We start from the raw sequence: 12,163 nt of genomic DNA on the forward strand, positions 1-12,163 counted from the left end.
GAGAGAGTGCTGTTTTTAGGGTTTTAGGTTGAGCTTAGTTGGGCCAAGGGCTCAATATGGGTCCGGTTGGCCCGGTTTGATCCGTTCGGTCCAATTTTGGGCCGATTTCCTTAAAATTGGTATCAAAATTTTCATTTTAATATTCTCTATAATATTAAGCCATAAAAATCACATTTTTAATTTTCTAGAACAAATTCTAATTTATGGGTTAATTAGTCATTAATTAACCGGGTTTTACATCTTCACTGTTGGCATCTTCTCTATCACTCAAGTTCTCTTGTATTATTGGTTGTGTAACTGTAACGTTAGAACTCTTAAGTGAAGCTGAATCCTCTTCTGCCACAACTGAATTGAATTCATTTCCACACAAGTATGATAGAATAGAATCGCATCTTCAATTTTCTGTCGAATTTCGCATACCCTAAGAAAAAGTAACAAAATTTGTGATATGATCAAGAATTCTTGCAGCATATATTTATATAAATTGATAGTATTTATGAGAGACTCACTTTGCTTTCATATGATACAGCAAAACGGTTTCTGGAGAAGACACTTCTTACCAATTATCCCGTAAAACACATATCTATAACTAGCTTTATGAATTTGAGAAGAGATCAGAAGAAATAAGAATTTTGAATGAGATTTATATTAATATGGACAATGCAAAGATATAGCATATAGAAGATGATGCTACTAACTTTAGCATTTCTACATTATTAGATAGTAAAGTGATAAAGGCCAAGCTAGAATTGAATATGATCGTGATAATAATGGTCAACAACAAACACTTATTATTGTTACTAACTTTATCTTATAATATGCTGAAATCACATGTTAGCTAGAATTAAATATCATCCTAATCTATATGCAGGGATTTGCAGAGCTGGAATGCTAGCTCTAAATCAAGGAAAAAAATAATAGAAGCTGAAAAGTTAAAAAGAAAAAAAAAGAAGGGTATATGGATTTAAGTGCAATGTTTTTATTGCCTTTTTTGCATATATACTTTTTGCACATGGCTTGTAGAGGATAGGCTTCTAAAAAAGTTTTGCTTGATGTTGGGGTTATATACTCTCTTTTATTCCTTTCTGTTTACTAGTACTACTGTTACTGTTTCTTTTTTCGTCTTCTTTTTCGTGACAATTGATTAACTTGTGAAAGAAATGGCTGAGATGGGATTGAGGTACTAGCACATGGTGACACTACTATTTTCATACTGCAAGATGTAGATTGCATTTATACTGAAGGTAAATTCATTTTAATACACCAAAATTTAACATCTTAAACTTGGATCATTTATGTATCTCCATATAAAGCATTTACTCCTTGTACTTTCAGATAAGACTTGAGCATATCCCTGAGAGGATTGTGTTGATATCTGAGGCTGCGAATAGAGAGAAACCTTCTGCCGTTACAAATACTCTCACCCAACGGAATTTATTTGCACCATGTTAATGCTGACGTCAAAATCTCCTTATTTATTCATTTTTTTTATTAAGTTATGTCAATGACTTATTATATTGGACCTGTTCTTGCCCATTGAAAAAAGGTGAGTGACAATGAAGATTGTAACATCAGCAGCATATTTGAAGAAGCTTGTGATTTTATAGATTATGTTGAGCAGATTGGTCAGATAGTTTCAGTTCATTGTTTTGAAGGGAGAAGCAGAAGTGTTACTCTGGTTCTTGCTTACTTAATGCTTAGAAAGTAAGTAAAAGAGATTTGAAATTATGCAATCTTGTTAAAATAGTTAAAACATTTAAATGTTTTTTAATCTTAATGTAATTATTTTACATGTTATTTCAGATTAGTTCATTTTTTATGGGATGGTTTGGTGTTGTATTCAAATCCGACATATCTCAAGTTTCAGAACATCTATCTATAGCAATAACAACTGGTTACTTAGGAAGCCTTACAACTTTCAGCAGTTGGAATCAGAAAATGCTTCAACTTAGTGTCTCTGGACACTGGCTTTTCGCCATATTCAGTTTTTTATTTGGTAAATAGGTCTACTAGATAAGAGAAGTTTTCTTTTAGTTATAAATATGATCTTAGTCTTGTTGAATTTTATTAGTGTTTTTGGCGGCTATGATTAGCATTTAGCATTATTGAGTACCTGTTTGGGCCATGGGATATGACACTAGCACATAACAATTGGGGCAAAGCAGAAGGCAATATCTACTTTTGAACGTGTTTGTTGGTAGAAAAGTCCAAGTTTTTCCCTACCATATATATTAGAACTTTCAACGAGAGATGTTGTTATCCTCCATGATATATCCTCCATTACTATATCTTAATCTAATCTAATTTTATTCTGAGAGGGTGTTTCCTTCTCATTTCTTTCTATTTTTCAGCACTCTGTCCAAGAAAAATGAGTAGTGAAAATTTTTGAACAACTTTACTCACCAATAAGTGTGCCCATTTATCTATCTCGGACCTTTATTTAAATAGTGCAATGCAAGTTTAATTGCTTAAGTTTATACTAAACTTGATGTTATATAAAAGAGATATATTTGTATTAGTAACAAGTTGAGACAGGTAATAGTGTGTTGCAATTTATATTATTTGATACAATACATTGGCAGCAAAATTTATATGCATTTTATCATTAGGAAAACTTGCACTCTTCATTCTTTAAACTTCCTTAGTTTCTCATATTCAACAAATTTTTGTTATTGGAAAGAAGAATATATGAGGTAGTCTGATATCTTATTAAACATAAGAAGTTGACTTCACCTACTCCTATAAAAAATGGTCCATATCCAATAAGATGCTCCTGCAGAAACTTTTTCTTCACATTTCCTTCAATTTTTTTATGTTCAATTTAAAGATTTCAAAAATAAGTGTTAGAAATATATTATAATTATAACCTAAAAAAGTTGACAATTTTTTTCAATGCATATTCAATTGATCAAGTACAATAATTGTAACAAAAAATTAACATTCTTAATTAAGTGATTGCTCATTGTAGTTAACCAAAAACATTACTTGCCTAGCTTACAACAAAGAAGTAGTTTGAGGAATAAAAATGCTTAAATAAGTCTTAAATACTAAAATAAGTCTTAAATACTAAACAGATGACTAGTAAGGGTAAAACAGTCTATCTAGTGCTAAAATTCATTTCTGGAGCCCACTTGGTGAGTATTTTGGCTGAAATTTGATGAGATCCACGTGCTATGAGGCTCCTAGGGCGTTTAACGCTGGCTAGGGGTCCTCTCTGGGCGTTTGGACACTGGACTCTGCTTTGTGGGTGCTAGATGCCTATAAGGGGGCAAGTAGCTAGTGTTGGACGACAGTTTTGGGCCTTCTATTCTAAAGCAAAGTATAGATTATTATACATTTCTGGAAAGCTCTGGAAGGCAACTTTCCAGAGCTGTTGAGAACGCTCCATTTGAACTTCTATAGCTCCAGAAAAGCTCTTCTGAGTAGAAGGAGGTCAGATCCGGATAGCATTTGCAGTGCTTTCTCTGCCTCTGAATCAGACTTTTGCTCCTGCTCCTCAATTTCATCCAAAAATTACCTAAAATTATACAAAAATACAAAAACTCATAGTAGAATCTACAAAAATAAATTTAACACTAAAACCTATAAAAACTTAATAAAAACTAAACAAAATATACTAAAAACTATATGAAAATGATGCCAAAAAGCGTATAAAATATCCGCTCATCAATTATCATTCAACAAGTTCAGCAACCAATTCAATCCAAACCTATCCTATGGTTCACTAGCCTAAGTGTCCAGAAATATTATATATTACATAGAGTAAACCAAAACCGTATCTTGGCTGATTCCTAATATGTGCAAAACACCAAATTTGAGCCCAAACAAGCTTCCAACCACCAACAAATCACTAACTCAAATCCAAATGCTCCCAATAGCACAATAATCAAAGCTATACACAATTCATTCATAAAATCAATACTTAGGGTTCCATATATACATAAATACAAATGATTTAGAATTTTTTTACCTTGCCTAATGTGAATTGGGACAAAACCCACTAATTACCTGATGCTAGGTTGTACCTAAATAATCAAAATCAGAAGAACCACCCATTCATCATAGCCAAAACTTAAATCTGTTATAGAAGAAAGAACTAGGCTGGGATTTTCGAGAAGCTTACAACAATACCTATTTAGAAGTGACGGGATCGGCAAGATTTTTGCGTAGCCGCTGACGGCACGCGAATTGGAGCACCATAGCTCAAGTTATAAGCGAAAGAGTGAGGAAGTGAATAGTGTTTGTGGAACCCTTGCTCACTTCTCTCTCAATTCACGTTGCTTCAGCCTTCTAGTGCTGAAAGTGAGTGAATTTGTCACTTAAGTGACTTTATATACGTTGGGTTTGGGCCCAACTTGGGCCTGGTCCAACCTATTAGCGTTTTTGGCCCATTTGTCCAAATTTCGGGCCAAATCTTTAAAATTAGTGCTCGATTTTTCAACATTAATTATCTTCCTAAGGTTTTCTACTGTTTTTATTATTATCATATAGTACCGGACAGACTTAAGCCGGTACTGCCGGTTAATTTATTGGTTTGCGTTTTATGCGATTTTTTGCAGAAAATTATATTTTCCAACTCAAAAAATTCTACTGAGTCCAAAAATCATATTTAAATTTTTTAATTAATATTTTATATTTTTAGAACCTATTTTAGATAAGTTAATTATTTAATTAAATGATTAATTAATCGCGGTTCCTACAGACTCTAGAGTTTATGGCTTTATGCAGATCAATATGTCATTTAATTTATTTTCTACCTTTTATTGTTCATATAAGAGGTAGTTTCCACTATCAAATCAGTGAAACTCAATTCCAATAAAAACCATTCACTCTTTCAATATATAAATGGTTGATTTAATAAAAGCTTGTTCATGTAATGTAAATTTTAATGCTGGATTTGCTTGCTCTTCTCGGATCAAAGATGCCAAATAGAGTTAATTAAAATAATAAATGAATAAACTAACATGATTCTTTTAATATGCTAAAGTAAGCTATAGACTTTAGATAGCTTAAAGAACTGCTACAATCAGTTCCTTTTTTCTTTTTTTAATCAAAGTTTCTTTTTATCATATCAGCTAATTAAAAAACATAATTTTTTTTTCATTTTTTTCATTTTTTTCCTTTTTCTTTTCAAAAAAGCAAAATAATCTCATCCAAATATTCAGTACCATTGAAATTACTGAAATAGGAACCAATACACAATCCATTAATACTTTTCCTAATGATGTTCCAATTCTAAGCAAAGTAGCAACCCCAGAAGCTCCAGTAACAATCCCTTAAGTTGATGCTTAAATTTTTTATTTTGTCAAAATTAACAACAACTAATATAAAATTATAGAAATAAAACCAAATTACCTTAATTACAAAAATTACACTAATGCTATAATAATTAAAATCACTGAAATCACAGAGAGGAAATTACCGATAGAGAGAGGCTGGCGACAGTGATGAAGATCGAGAAAGACGGCGAGGAAGACGGCGACGCTCTCTAGAAGCAAGAAGACAACGACACTCTTTGGAACCCACAAGATGGCGATGCTTTCTAATCGCAACGACGACCTTGATTGCGACAACGACCTTGAATGCGAGACCGGAGAGGAGAGAGGGAGAGAGCTTGAGGGCAATGCCAGAGAGAGAGAGAGAGAGAGAGAGAGAGAGAGAGAGAGAGAGTAAGAAGAGGAGAGAAGAACACTAGAAACCTTGAGATCAGAGGATGAAGAACACTAGAAAATCTTTTGAGACGGTGATCAAAGAGAGGGTTTCTGAAACCCGTATGAAAGAACAGATTTATTTTTGTTCTGTTGTTTAAATTATTTGAAAATCTAAAATTAGAGTGAGTTGAATTTTAAAATTTAATTGATTTAAAAGGATATTTTGTCTAATCAAATATAGTAAGGATGTTTAAGTTTTTTTTATAAAATTAAATAAAAAATATTTTTTATTTTTATTAAATTATAAGGATATTTTAGTAAAATTAGTGATGTGATATATATTTTTTAAAAAAAATCTGATGCTGACGAAAAAAATAAATTCCACATGACTTATTGTTAGGGGTGCACATGAGTCGGGTGAAGCGGGGTTTGATGTGACATAGACCCGATCCGAAATATACACCGGGTCTATTTATTAGACCTGAACCCGACCCTAGACCCGATGAAACCAATACACTTTCGGGCCACAATTATACCGGGTGAAAACTAGGTGAAAACCAGGCCGTTAACATTACATTACGTTGATACCTTCTTGTAAGCTAGCATGTAAAAATATCCAAATTTCCAAGACTTCAATAATTATTTAACATGGTAAAATTCAGTTAGAAAAATATAACAAGGAACCAACCCTTCTTCAAAATTAAAGCATAACCACAATCAATACTAAAGCAAAACCACAATCAATATTAATATTGTCTAATAATACCAAATATTTAAATCAATACAAATAACACAATATTATGCATTAGTCTAAAGTCTTATGCATTCTAAACATAAAACATTAACTTATAGTCTTATAATGACTAATAACACAAAATATTAAGGTTTACAATACTTAAATTCCACATAAGAATAGTCATGATCCATCACTAATAACACAAAATATTAATTGTGTATGATGACTGGGCTACTGGGCCGACTTCGGGTGACCCGAACTATGGCTCGGACCCGACCCGAAATAATGACCGGGTCTATTTTTGAGACCCTTACCCGACCCTAAACCCCATGAAATCACACCAAATTAGCCCCTAAAGTGTTCGAGACCGGGCCGGACCTTCGGACCGGACCGGGTCATGTGCACCCCTACTTATTGTTATTTGTCCATATTTTAACGTATGAGTATGTATGAATTTATCATCGTACCGAAGCAAACACCTATAAAAATTGATAACCAAAAATTTTAGTTTTATATATATATTTATTTATTTATTTATTTATTTATTTATTTATATTGAGATTCGTTATATTGGTGATGATCCCCTTTGACAATAATTTATTAGTGATAATTACAGAAAATTTGTAATAATAAACACATAATTTTTTTACGTGTAACACAAAAATTTTGGAAGAGAAACATGGAAAAAATCACTACTAACAAAAACATAGGACATATTATATATTATCAAGTTGAGTTTCTTTTGTATAAAAATTTATGTGCTTTTATAGCAAAAATTCATGAGTTTTAGTTAAGAATTTGTGTTTTTTTCTTAATGACATTTCTGTATTTTCTGTTATTGAAAATTTTATGTTTTTTTTTTTATTTTGAGGAGAGAATTTCTTACAACAAACGTTTAAAAAATATAAAAAATAGATGAAAAAACATATTAATTTTTGTGTTATTTATGTTTTATTTTTTTCTTCTCTTTGATAATAAGCACATAATTTTTTTATAATAAACATAAACAATTTTTAAGAGAATAATAGGAAAGCACTTAACATATATTTGTATAATTAAAAATATACATGATAGAATAGTTATAATTATTGTAATAATTTAAAGTGGTGTAATAGATGAATCTTTTATTGATATAGAACGACTACACTAAAGATTATCTCTAAATCTATATCTTTTTACATTGATTTTAGAAGTATTTACTAAGCATATCTAAGAACTCATATCATGGTGCACGTGTTTTTCTCAATTGCATTGTCCTTATGGAAAAATCAATGGAAGATTTAAATTAGAAGCTAGATTTGTGAAGAAAAATGTTAGAGGTGTATAATTTGTACGTAAGCCGCAGTAAAACAAGATATATAGAATATAAGTTCGGCACGTGAGGAAAAAATACTAATATAGAAATAAAAATTGGAGAAATCATCCTACCATAAGTAAAACATTTTAAGTATTTTGAATGTATTATATAAGATAATAAAAAAATCGAGGAGATTGTAGAGTGTAGGATCTAAGCATGTTCGTCAAAATGACGGATTACGTATGGTTTTATAAACAATAAAAAAGTTTTTAAAATTTAAATATAAATTTTATCGCACTATGATAAGACTAGCTATGTTATATGAAACAGAGTGTTCGATAGTAAATGATGAGCATGAACATAAGTTAACTGTGGTAGAGATGATGATGTTGAGATGAATGAATGGTCACACACGTATGGCCAAAATAAGGAACGAAGACATAAGAGAAAAAGTTTGAGTTGTGCCAATATAGAATTCCGTCTCAGGTGGTTTGAACATTGAAAAGCAGATCAACAAGACATCCAGTTAGGAGGATGGATGGGATAAGATGAAAGGTAGATAGGAGATGAAATGTGAGAAAATTTCGAAAAGACTATATATGAGATGGTCAAATAAGATGAATGTGTAAATAGTCTTATTATAAACATGATACACGATAAGATTCAATGACATTGTTTAGTCCATATAGCTCACTCTACATAGTGGAATAAGACTTCGTAATTATTATTATATGTTTATGTAACTATTCATTGTGCAACTTCATAAATTTCTTTGTCCAATTTTAAAATTTTGTGTGTTTTTATTACTAAAATTTGTGTTATTTTTTTAATTTTAGGGACATTTTTTTCTCTTTTTTCATATTTTTCTTCTTCTTCTTTATTTTTTGTTTCTCTTTTATTTTGTTTCTTCCTTTCAAGGAAAATAAGAAAATAAAAAAAGAAGAACAGGAAAAAAATAAAAACAAAAAAGAAAAAAGAAAAAACAAGAAAGAAAAAGAAAATCCAGCAGAAGAACGAAAAAGAGAAAAAGAATTAAAAGAAAAAAAAAAACATAACAACATCAAAAGGAGAAGAATGTTGAGTTGAGGAAACAATATAATTTAATTTGTTGATGGCAAATATATTATATTGGTTAGATTTGAAAGTCCAAGTGTTTGTTTAATGAAGTGCATTTTTGTGTAGGTCCATATTAAAGATTGAGTGGCAAAACATAGCCCAAAAATAGTGCTACTTGTGAAATTATTTTCTAGTATAGATGGCACTTAGGCCCCTAACTTACAACACAACAAATAGTCATTAGAAGAAAGGCTAACTGTGCTGCAATTTTGTAATGAAGCATTAACTCGAGTAAAAGCAAAAATTAGAAGGAAATTAGTTATTTTCAATCGGATCCAAATCACTTTTTAAATAGTTAGCGGGAAAAAGATCACAACTTGGACTCAAAAAAAAAACCAATAATGTTGATGCTACTAGTACAAGCCATAGAAAAAGAAATCATCAAAGCTACATCTTTAACAACAAGGATATCACGAACAATACGACTATAATTTTCTGCGTCTGTCACCTGTGTTCGCACCTTGCTTGCACATCCAGTACCACTATTACTGCGTTCTGATTTTGAAGGAGAAAGACAACCATAATCTCGTCCTTATAGTGCAGAAATTGTCACAAAAAATAATTTCAAATTTTGGAAGTATTAACCTTATACAAAAGGGAGTAATCGGCCAGAAATTGAAGACCAAGGAGTGAGAACTTGATGAGCGGATATTTTATACACTTTTTGGGGTTAATTTCATATAGTTTTTAGTATGTTTTAGTAAGTTTTTAGTTTATTTTCATTAGTTTTTAGGAAAAATTTATATTTCTGGACTTTACTATGAGTTGTGTGTTTTTTTGTAATTTCAGGTATTTTTCTAGCTGAAATTGAGGGAGCTGAGCAAAAATCTGATTCAGGCTGAAAAAGGACTGCTGATGCTGTTGGATTCTGACCTCCCTGCACTCAAAGTAGATTTTCTGGAGCTACATAACTCGAAATGGCGTGCTTCTAATTGCGTTGGAAAGTAGACATCCAGGGCTTTCCAGCAATATATAATAGTCCATACTTTGCTCAAGGATAGACGACGTAAACTGGCGTTCAACGCCAGTTCTCTGTCCAATTCTGGCGTCCAGCGCCAGAAAATGATTAAAAGTTGGAGTTCAACGCCAGAAATGGATCCAAACCTGGCGTTGAACGCCCAATATGGCCTTATGCACGTGAATTGCTTAAGTCTCAGCCCCAGCACACACCAAGTGGGCCCCAGAAGTGGATCTCTATACCATCTGTTATAGTTTACTCAATTTCTGTAAACCTAGGCTACTAGTTTAGTATTTAAACAACTTTTAGAGACTTATTTTGTATCTCATGACATTTTAGATCTGAACTTTGTACTCTTTGACGGCATGAGTCTCTAAACTCCATTGTTGGGGGTGAGGAGCTCTGCTGTGTCTCGATGAATTAATGCAAGTATTTCTGTTTTCCATTCAAACATGCGTGTTCCTATCTAAGATATCCATTAGCGCCTAACCATGGAGAAGGTGATGATCAGTGACACTCATCACCTTCCTCAATCCAAGAACGTGTGTCTGACAATCATCTCCGTTCTACATCAGATTGAATGAATATCTCTTAGATTCCTTAATCAGAATCTCCGTGGTATAAGCTAGATTGATGGCGGCATTCATGAGAATCCGGAAAGTCTAAACCTTGTCTGTGGTATTCTGAGTAGGATTTAGGGATTGAATGACTGTGACGAGCTTCAAACTCGCGAGTGCTGGGCGTAGTGACAGACGCAAAAGGAGGGTGAATCCTATTCCAGCATGATCGGGAACCTCAGATGATTAGCCGTGCTGTGACAGAGCATTTAGACTATTTTCACAAGAGGAGGGGATGTAACCATTGACAACGGTGATGCCCCAACACACAGCTTGCCATAGAAGGACGTGTGTGCGTGAATCAGAGGACAAAGGAAAGCAGAGATTCAGAAGACAAAGCATCTCCAAAACTCCAACATATTCTCCATTACTGCATAACAAGTAACCTTTAACCCATACTCTCTTGCTTATTCGCAATTCAACTAATAAATAAAATTGACTTCCAGACTAAGAATTGCAAGATAACCATATATTGCTTCAAACCAACAATCTCCGTGGGATTCGACCCTTACTCACGTAAGGTATTACTTGGACGACCCAGTGCACTTGCTGGTTAGTGGTACGAGTTGTGAAAAGTGTGATTCACAATTCGTGCACCAAGTTTTTGGTGCCATTGCCGGGGATTGTTCGTGTTTGGACAACCAACGGTTTATTTTGTTGCTTAGATTAGGAAAGATTTTTCCTTTTGTTTAGAGTCTCGTATTATTGTCGTGTTAAAATTTTAAAATCCTTATTGTCTTATTAAAACCTTTTTCAAAAATAATTTTTCTAATAAATCCGGTGCCAAACTTTAAGTTTGGTGTTTTCTTGTTGATTTCTCTGTGTTTTTCGAAAATTTTAGTTTGGTTTTCTAAAAATTTTAAGTTTGGTGTTCTTCCTTCGTGTTCTTGTGTTCTTGTGAATCTTCAAAGTATTCTTGAGTTTTCCTTGTGTCTTGATTTTAAAATTTTTAAGTTTGGTGTTCCTTAGTGTTTTTCCCTTAAAAATTTTCGAAAACAAGGAGCTTCAGATCTAAAAAAATTTTAAATCTTGTGCTATCTTATTGTTTTTCTCTCTCCTCTTTAAATTCAAAAATATCTTTTTTTTTTCTCTGTTTTAAACCTGAAACTTGTTCTGAAAAGATGCCAAGAGACCAACCTAGTTTTAAACTGGGAAAAATGTCACTTTATGGTGACTGAGGAGATTGTCCTTGGGCATAAAATCTCAAACAAGGGAATAGAGGTAGATCAAGCAAAAATAGAGGTAATTGAAAAATTACCACCACCTGCCAATGTTAAGGCAATCAGAAGCTTTCTGGGGCATGCAGGATTCTATAGGAGGTTTATAAAGGATTTTTCAAAAATCGCAAAACCTCTAAGTAATCTACTAGCTGCTGACACGCCATTTGTGTTTGACACAGAGTGTCTGTAGGAGTTTGAGACCCTGAAAGCTAAGCTGGTCACAGCACCAGTCATCTCTGCACCAAACTGGATATTACCATTCGAACTAATGTGTGATGCCAGTGACCATGCTATTGGTGCAGTGTTGGGATAGAGGCATAACAAGCTGCTGCACGTCATTTACTCTGCTAGCCATGTTTTAAATGATGCACAGAAGAATTACACAACCACAGAAAAGGAATTACTCGCAGTGGTTTACGCCATTGACAAGTTCAGATCATACCTAGTAGGATCAAAAGTGATTGTGTATACTGACCATGCTGCTCTTAAATATCTACTCACAAAGCAGGATTCAAAACCCAGGCTCATCAGATGGGTATTGCTTCTGCAAGAGTTTGATATAGAAATA

The 12,163-nt window shown here is 32.8% G+C and overlaps 1 long non-coding RNA gene across 1 annotated transcript; it reads left to right on the plus strand.

Moving 5' to 3' along the window:
- Positions 583–2,350, plus strand: LOC110267589. Its single transcript, XR_002355375.1, has 3 exons — positions 583–1,244; positions 1,336–1,704; positions 1,804–2,350. It is a non-coding gene; the product is annotated as an uncharacterized LOC110267589 (long non-coding RNA).

Source organism: Arachis ipaensis, chromosome B02 (genome assembly GCF_000816755.2).
Source record: "Arachis ipaensis cultivar K30076 chromosome B02, Araip1.1, whole genome shotgun sequence".
Lineage (NCBI taxonomy): Eukaryota > Viridiplantae > Streptophyta > Magnoliopsida > Fabales > Fabaceae > Arachis > Arachis ipaensis.